Source organism: Piliocolobus tephrosceles, chromosome 12 (assembly GCF_002776525.5).
Source record: "Piliocolobus tephrosceles isolate RC106 chromosome 12, ASM277652v3, whole genome shotgun sequence".
Lineage (NCBI taxonomy): Eukaryota > Metazoa > Chordata > Mammalia > Primates > Cercopithecidae > Piliocolobus > Piliocolobus tephrosceles.
The window spans coordinates 89,551,989-89,560,533 of record NC_045445.1 but is presented as its reverse complement, the minus strand read 5'-3'; the positions used below and the strand labels follow the sequence as shown (position 1 = coordinate 89,560,533).

At 36.3% G+C, this 8,545-nt stretch overlaps 1 pseudogene; it reads left to right on the top strand.

The window, feature by feature from the left end:
- The first annotated feature begins 689 nt into the window (after positions 1 to 689).
- LOC111535651 lies at positions 690 to 1,148 on the top strand (annotated as a pseudogene).
- The last annotated feature ends 7,397 nt before the right edge of the window (positions 1,149 to 8,545 follow it).

Below are 8,545 nucleotides of genomic sequence, written 5' to 3'. Positions count from 1 at the left end.
TTCAACATCCTTTCATGTTAAAAACTCTCAATAAACTGGTATTGAAGAAACATATTTCATAATAATAAGAGCCATATATGACAAACCCACAACCAATATCATACTAAATGGGCAAAAGCTGGTAGCATTCCTCTTGAAAACTGACATGAGACAAGGATGCCCTCTCTCACCACTCTTATTGAACATAGTATTGGAGTTTCTGGCCAGGGCAATCAGGCAAGAGAAAGAAATAAAGCATATTCAAATAGGAAGCAAGGAAGTCAAATTATCTTTATTTACTGATGACATTACCCTATACCTAGAAAACCCCACAATTTCAGCCCCAAATCTTCTTAAACTGATAAACAAATTCAGCAATGTCTCAGGATAGAAAATCAATGCGCAAAAAACACTAGCCTTCCTATACACCAACAACAGGCAAGCGAGAGCCAAATCATGAATGAATCCCCATTAACAATTGCTACAAAGAGACTAAAATACCTAGGAATACAGCAAACAAGGGAAGTAAAGGACCTCTTCAAGGAAAGAGGTCCTTCAAGGAAAACTACAAAACACTGCTCAAGGAAATCAGAGAGGACACAAACAAATGGAAAACATTCCACAGTCTTGGATAGCAAGAATCAACATCTTAAAAATGGCCATACTGCTCTTCCACAGGAGGCGTACACACCTCCGCTTGTGCTGCTGCCATGTCTCTAGTGATCCCTGGAAAGTTCCAGCATATTTTGTAAGTACTCAACACCAACATCGATGGGCGGCGGAAAATAGCCTTTGCCATCACTGCCATTAAGGGTGTGGACCGAAGACATGCTCATGTGGTGTTGAGGAAAGCCAGCATTGACCTCACCAAGAGGGCAGGAGAACTCGCTGAGGATAAGGTGGAAATTGTGATCACCATTACGCAGAATCCACTCCAGTACAAGATCTCAGACTGGTTCTTGAACAGACAGAAGGATGTAAACGATGGAAAATATAGCCAGGTCCTAGCCAATGGTCTGGACAACAAGCTCCGTGAAGACCTGGAGCGACTGAAGAAGATTCAGGCCCGTAGAGGGCTGTGCCACTTCTGGGGCCTTCGTGTCCGAGGTCAGCACACCAAGACCACTGGCCACCGTGGCCGCACCATGGGTGTGTCCAAGAAGAAATAAGTCTATAGGCCTTGTCTGTTAATAAATAGTTTATATACCAAAAAAAAAAAAAAGCCATACTTCCCAAAGTAATTTATAGATTCAATGCTATTCTCATTAAACTACCAATGACATTCTTCACAGAATTAGAAAAAAACTATTTTAAAATTCATATATAACCACAAACAACCCACATAGCCAAGACAATCCTAAGCAAAAAGAACAAAGCTGGAGGCATCACACCACCTGACTTCGAACTATTCTGCAAGGCTATAGTAACAAAAACAGCACAGTACTGGTACAAAAACAGACACATAAATCAATGGAACAGAATAGAGAATTCAGAAATAACACTGCACACCTACAACCATCTGATCTTCAACAACCCTAGCAAAAACAAGCAATAGAGACAGGATTCCCTATTTATGTATTTATTTACTTTTTCACTTCATTGATAAAAATTTACTGCAGATTAGCACCTAAGAGTAATAACAACAGCAATAAAAAGCAATTTCAAAGAGTTACAATTTCTTCAGCAAAATAAATGTTTCACATCTTCCAGTCCTTTTGAAATCAGTTATTAATATTATTCCTTCCCCATTTCCATCTGAATGACTGCAGCAATACAGTTTTTAATTACTCAACATTTTCAAGCCTATAACAGTTAGGCTATGCATACCTCCATGTCCTAATCAGGCATTCATCGCTCACAGCAGGTCTCAATGTATTAGTACCAGCCTCTTCTTTTCTCCCAATGTCAAGGTTGCTCTTAAATACTAGTAAATGCGAAAAGAATTTTTAAGTGGCAAGGCATGGCCCATCAAAAGTCAACCCAAGGGCAGTTTTCAGCCCTGCCTCACCAGGGCGTAGTTCAACTGGTGGATGAGTCACCCCGATAGCCAGGTGAGCCCATCCCCTTGTGGAAGCTCAAGCTATGTTTAGTAGCATGATGTGCCACTGAGAGGTGGAAAGGATGTAAGAACCATGAGATCTGGAAATGCCTCCTCGGAATTTCATGAAAAAGGTCTTCCAAGCAAATAACACCAAACTTCCCCAGGTGCCCCTCAATCACTGTGTTGTCTGTCAGAGGGATGAACTTAACCTTGACCTTGTCTTGTCCACATTTCAAAATGAGTTCCTGGACAGACTTCAGTTTTGGAAATCTCTAGATCAAATAAGGTTCCACTATATGCAGAGATGGAGGTGACTGTAGCTGTAATAGGTAGCATAGGGAATCTTTGGGATGAAATTCTTTATATCAACCATGGTAGTTGTCACACTCATCTACACATATAATAAAATTGTAGAGTACTAAATACACATGCACATAAATGAGTTCGTGTACAAGTGGTGAAATGTGAATGTTTGATAGATTTTATCAATGTCAATTTTATATTTCAATACTGTGCTATAGTAATGCCTGATGTTACCACTGAGAAAAATTGTGTAAAAACTACACAGGATCTTTCTGTAACATTTCTTATAACTGCATGTGAATTCACAATTATCTCAAAATACAGTACAACTCTAATATGCAACAAGGTATGCGTATATTTCGGAATAACAAATAAGGTGCTGAAAATTATATATAATTTGATAATATTTCTTGCTAAAGCAAATAATAAGCGTTTTATGTACAGGAAAATTAATTATTCAACTTTTGGCAAGTAATTGAATCTCTCTCTGCTTCCATTTCATCAGACAAAAAATATATAGAATAATTAATCTGTAAAGTGACCTCTTTCTCTAAATTTCTATGAGTCAATGAAAATACACAGCTGGGAAAGAGAGGTAGAAAAGATGGGTGTGAGATGTAATTAATCAATTAACCCATAAGTGGAAAATGTATATAGGGAGAAAACACAATTAGTTAAGTTGAGGGCAAAGTGACAGTGCAGCTTAAAACCTGCAGATTGAAATTTTTGTTTTCACTGTTGGGTAAGTCAGAACTGCAGAGATTTATGGAGCTGTTTAATTGCTTGTAAAAATGTAATTTTCTTGTAGCCTTTGAGTAAAGTTGAATGTGAGAGCGAATGAGAAAAGTAAAATTGGGTGAGTTGGTCATTTTTAATAATGTATTACACATCTAGGCCGGGCGCGGTGGCTCAAGCCTGTAATCCCAGCACTTTGGGAGGCCGAGACGGGCGGATCACAAGGTCAGGAGATCGAGACCATCCTGGCTAACACGGTGAAACCCCGTCTCTACTAAAATACAAAAAATTAGCCGGGCGTGTTAGCGGGCGCCTGTAGTCCCAGCTACTCGGGAGGCTGAGGCAGAAGAATGGCGTGAACCCAGGAGGCGGAGCTTGCAGTGAGCTGAGATCCGGCCACTGCACTCCAGCCTGGGCGACAGAGCGAGACTCCGTCCCCAAAAAAAAAAAAAAAAAAAAAAAAATGTATTACACATCTAGGGAGACCTGTCCACCTAAATATTAAATATTTATTCAGCCGGGTGTGGTGCCTCATGCCTGTAATCATCTCAGCACTTTGGGAGGCCAAGGCGAGTGGATCACCTGAGGTCAGGAGTCCAAGATCAGCCTGACCAACAAGGTGAAACCCCATCTCTGCGAAAAAAACAAAAATTAGCTGAGTGTGGTGGTGCACACCTGTAATCCTAGCTACTCGGGAGGCTGAGGCATGAGAGTCGTTTGAACCCAGGGGGCAGACTCCACTGACAGAGCAAGACTGTCTCAGAAAAAAAAAAAAAAAAAAGAAGAAGATTTATTCTAACAGTGGATTGAAAATAGAGACCAGTAATTAAAAAACAACCAATTTTTTGTTAATTTATTGCTTTATATATATAATTATCCATTTCTTTTCTTCTTTTGCAAAATAGCTTTTTAAGGCTACAAAAAGTTTCCTGAAATCAATGTGCAGAGAGAAAAACCTCATATATCATGGGGGGTAATCAACCAACACTAAAAGCCCTGGGGTTTATTATTTGGTTCTTTTACTAAACTGTTGTATTACTCATACTTTCTGTGCCATAGTTTAAACTATATAACAAAGGATAATACTATGTACCTACTATTTTGCAGAAAATAATGTGAAATTTCACTATGTTAAAAGTGATGTTTAACGGTTCAAGCTACTTGAGGAAAAATACGATGTAAATATAAGATCACCTAAATTTTTAAAAATATGGAGGAACAGCAGATGAATTTTTAAAAATGACCTTGCAAACTAGAATTTCAAAGCTTATTCTACTGAGTCACTAAGAGTAATGAATTTCACTGATGCTTTTTTTTTTAAAAAAGTCTTTATTTATTGCAAAATTAGGTTCAACCACTATGAAACCATAAATATCATTCTATTTTCTATGTAATATATTGACAAAGCTATTACCATTCTAAAGTTTAATTTAACGTAAATTATAAAATGAAATTTTTATTTGTAATATAGTTTTTCTGAGGAAAAATATTTTGATAGTAACAGGTACTGTGGCAAATGAAAATTACCTTAGGGACTAGCCCTTGGAATTTTTTTCTTTCCTTGATACATACATTTTCTTTCATAAAAAAGAAAAATAACACAATAGATCCACACCATAACTCTGTAAGCAGGTTAAAAAATCTTTTAAAATGAAGGCTTGGATTACTATGAGGTTAATAAAAAATAATTTCCTATTGATCTTTCAGTGAACGTTATTCTGGGCACAACTGAACTGACAACTTCCAAAATCATCACTGGGGAGTTGTGTCCCAATCCCATAGCTGATATAAAAACTTTAGACCATGCACCCTTCTGGATGCCAGGTGTAGAAAGGGAGATACAAGCTTATTATAAGAAGCTTGAGCTATATATAAAAGTGTAAAGATGAACAAAATAAATAAGTAAATAAATCAGAAAACACCCGGAATCTCATCACCCATACATGTTTTCCAGGATAAATGGCAATCACTTTATATTCCCATGTCATTTAGAACTCTGTGTTAGAATTCCTCATATAGAAGCAAAATTATAACATCTGTATGTGCTTGGGAAAGGAACAGACTTAAAAAAAAAAAAAAAAAGCAGTGGAAACTCATTATGTTTATTCAGTGGAATGCCACATTCAGTTTTCTCCAACAAATCTAAGACATACAAATAAAGTAAAATAAATAGGTATTTGCACCTGTTTAAAGATATTCAGAATACTGGAATTCACACCTGCCCACAAAGACACACCCTTTATTCTCAAGAACTTTTGCAAATTTCTTGGGATACAGGCTGAAAATAAGGTCTGGTTTAGGGCCATCCTGGAGTGGAACCAAAGATCACTCTTTGAGGCAGTAGGTCTCCAACTTTCAGTGAGCATTGGACATTTCTAGGAAGCTTGTAAAATAAGGAGATTTCTGGTGCTATCCCCAAAGACTCTGATTCAGGAGGTCTGTGGTAGGCTCTGTAAATATGCTTGTTTTACAAGCAGACCTTGAGAATCACTGCTATAAAGCAAGCCACTTGAATCCATTTCCTTGTGCTTCTGATCCCAAGGGCTTTGTGTATATATGCTTTCTATGAGCTAGAAGACTAATATTCAACATGTGTCAATAATTTAATTTAACCATGTTTTAGGTGTTCTATGTACTTAGAAGGTCATCATTTCATAAGTCTTATGTGTAGTAATGCCAGGTAAAGAAAATTGCAACTTCAGTATTATCCTTTTGTGTGGGAAAATAATGTTCTCAACTCTCAATCAATTAGAATAATTCTCTTTATTACATGTAAAAGTGTCATATCACATTATAAAGAATGTTTAAAATTATATTTTTGAAAAATTTATTATGATTTAACATATCATAAGGCATGTTGAAAATTACATTTTTAAACCAAAAGAGTTTAGGAACATCTAAATATGATGAAACTTAACAGGAAACATAATTTCTAATTCATCCTCCCTTTTAGAGCTGCCAAACCCATTATTATCACTTTACCTAGTCAGCATTTATTTATGTAAACTCCATATTTGCTCAATGAATCAAGCCTAAGATAGTAATCAGGCTTTTTCTGTCCGTGTCTGTACCAATGATAGCTACTGTATATTTTACGTAGAGCTCTCATCTATCTTTATATCCCATGTCCTTACTTAAACAAGAAATTAGTCACATCAACTCTAACCCATACCCTCCACAATCTCAGTTTCTTCATCAATAGTATTAGCGGCAGAAAAAAAAAAAAAGAAATAAAGTCCAGTGACAATGATATAGGATTTGGCTTACAGAAGTTACTGTTGACCTTTATGAAAGCAGAAAACATATAAATCTGTCTTTAAAATAGCTTTAAATTAGGAAATACATGCAATTTTATATATAAACATTTCATGGTATGCATTTTAACACACTGATGGGATCAGTTACAATAAAATCTTCCTCTGGCCGGACTTGACAAAACATAAGAGAATTGTGTCAGTGTTCTGGACTGTGTTATAATTGCACATATATGACTCAAAAAGACAGTTTGGAGAAAACCGGAGAAGTTGGAACAAAGCAAGATATGTCCCAAAGTTAAGAAGAATTGAGTTAACACTCAAACACCCATTCCACAATTCAAGCCTTGACAGCTTTTCCTGTCTTACTGAAAAGTTAGATACCATCAACCCAATAGGAAATGTTAGCAGGGGAAGGTTGTAGATTAGGAAGAAAAAACTCTCATTCTCTCAACTCATTTCTTATATCACCTTTCCATCCATGCAAAATATGCCTGTAAAGGTCCAGGTCAGCTACCTTGGCTACCTTTAGTTGCCTAGATTGCCTTGTTCTAGAAATGTAGATCCCCAAGTGTTGCTAGAATCACTTAATAGACCAGTCACAAATTCTGGCCTTATCTCCAATAGGGAGCTGAACCTCTGAATGCAAATGAGAGCTCACAACTAGGTGCAATGAATTCAGTGCTGCCAATTTTATCTCTTTAGAATTAATTCTTTCAATGTAACAGTTAGCAAGATCATATTACTTTCTTTTAAAATTATTTAACAAGTAGCATTTGTTATGGGGAACTCTCTTTCTTTGATTATTATTACCAGCCTAAAGTAATACAGATGTCCTCATTTATTTGCCCTTAAAACACAAGTCAAGACATTTTCTAAAATAAAGGGAGTAATAGGAAACTCTCTTCTTGCACCATATCAGAATGGTTACTTACTTATTCTGTTTTATTTTGAAAAATAAAGCGGATAACAAAGAAAAATATGTTATAAGTATTGAGGAAGGAAGTTATTAATGCTTTTGTGAGGCATAATATCAATTTGAAGTTTAATATAGACAAGCATTCTTTTGAGTTTTTTGAATGCTCAGATTATGAACATGAAATGGCCAAATTTTATGAAACTCAATATTTCAGTGATCTGATATAGGTTCAGAGTGATTAGTAGATGATTAATAACAAAATGACTGTGTTTGTTTGCAAAAAGACCATATACTTCAATATTATAGAGGAAAGCCTATCATAGGAGAGTAGGTGGGAGATGTTACCGAGATATCTAAGAAGACAAAATGGGAAATCATTGTCATGTTTAAAGTTGGCTCTAACAATGCCATGCAAGCCAAGACTTTTGTTTATACCAGAAGTCTAAAGAATGTATGATTTAAAAATCTAACAATGTCAAGAATATGGAAGAAATGTCAGAGGAAGAAAATCAGGAGGATTCTGTCCTTCAAGCATTAGCAGTAAATATCATAGGCATAAAAATGCATAACATCATAATCATTTTCTTTTTAAAATCTACCTTGATTGTGTACTAATATGACAAATTGGGAAAATGCACTGTAGCTATACTTCACGATGTAATACATGTAGAATTTCCAAGATTCTCTTTTGTCATTGTTTAAAACAATGTACAAAGAGAGTAAAGGTCCCTGTTCACACACCTTGAGTAATGTGGAGAGATTTTTAAAAGATAAAGGCATTATAGCTGTGTCCTTAATATATTGTATAGGTTGCCCTTGATTTCTATTATTGGCTTTAAATAACATGCTGCACTGTTTATCCTGTCATCTGTCTGTATCCTTTTGATCTACGCTAAAGGCTAAAATAACATAAGAAGGAAAAAAACAAACAAACAAACAAAATCAAACAAATAAATCCCTCTGCTTATATTTAAACCTTTCACAATGCTATGCAAAGCCTGAAAGGAATTCAAAACTATTAAAAATAATTTTGGGGCCAGGCGTGGTGGTTCATCCCTGTAATCCTAGCACTTTGGGAGGCCCGGGGGGAAGATCACGAGGTGGTCAACATGGTGAAACCCTATCTGTACTAAAAATACAAAAATTAGTTGGGCATGGAGGCACAAACCTGTAGTCCCAGCTACTCAGGAGGCTGAGGCAGGAAAATCGCTTGAACCCGGGAGGCGGAGGTTGCAGTGAGCTGAGATAGCACCATTGCACTCCAGTCTGGCAACAAAGCAAGACTCATCTCAAAATAAATAAACAAATAAAATA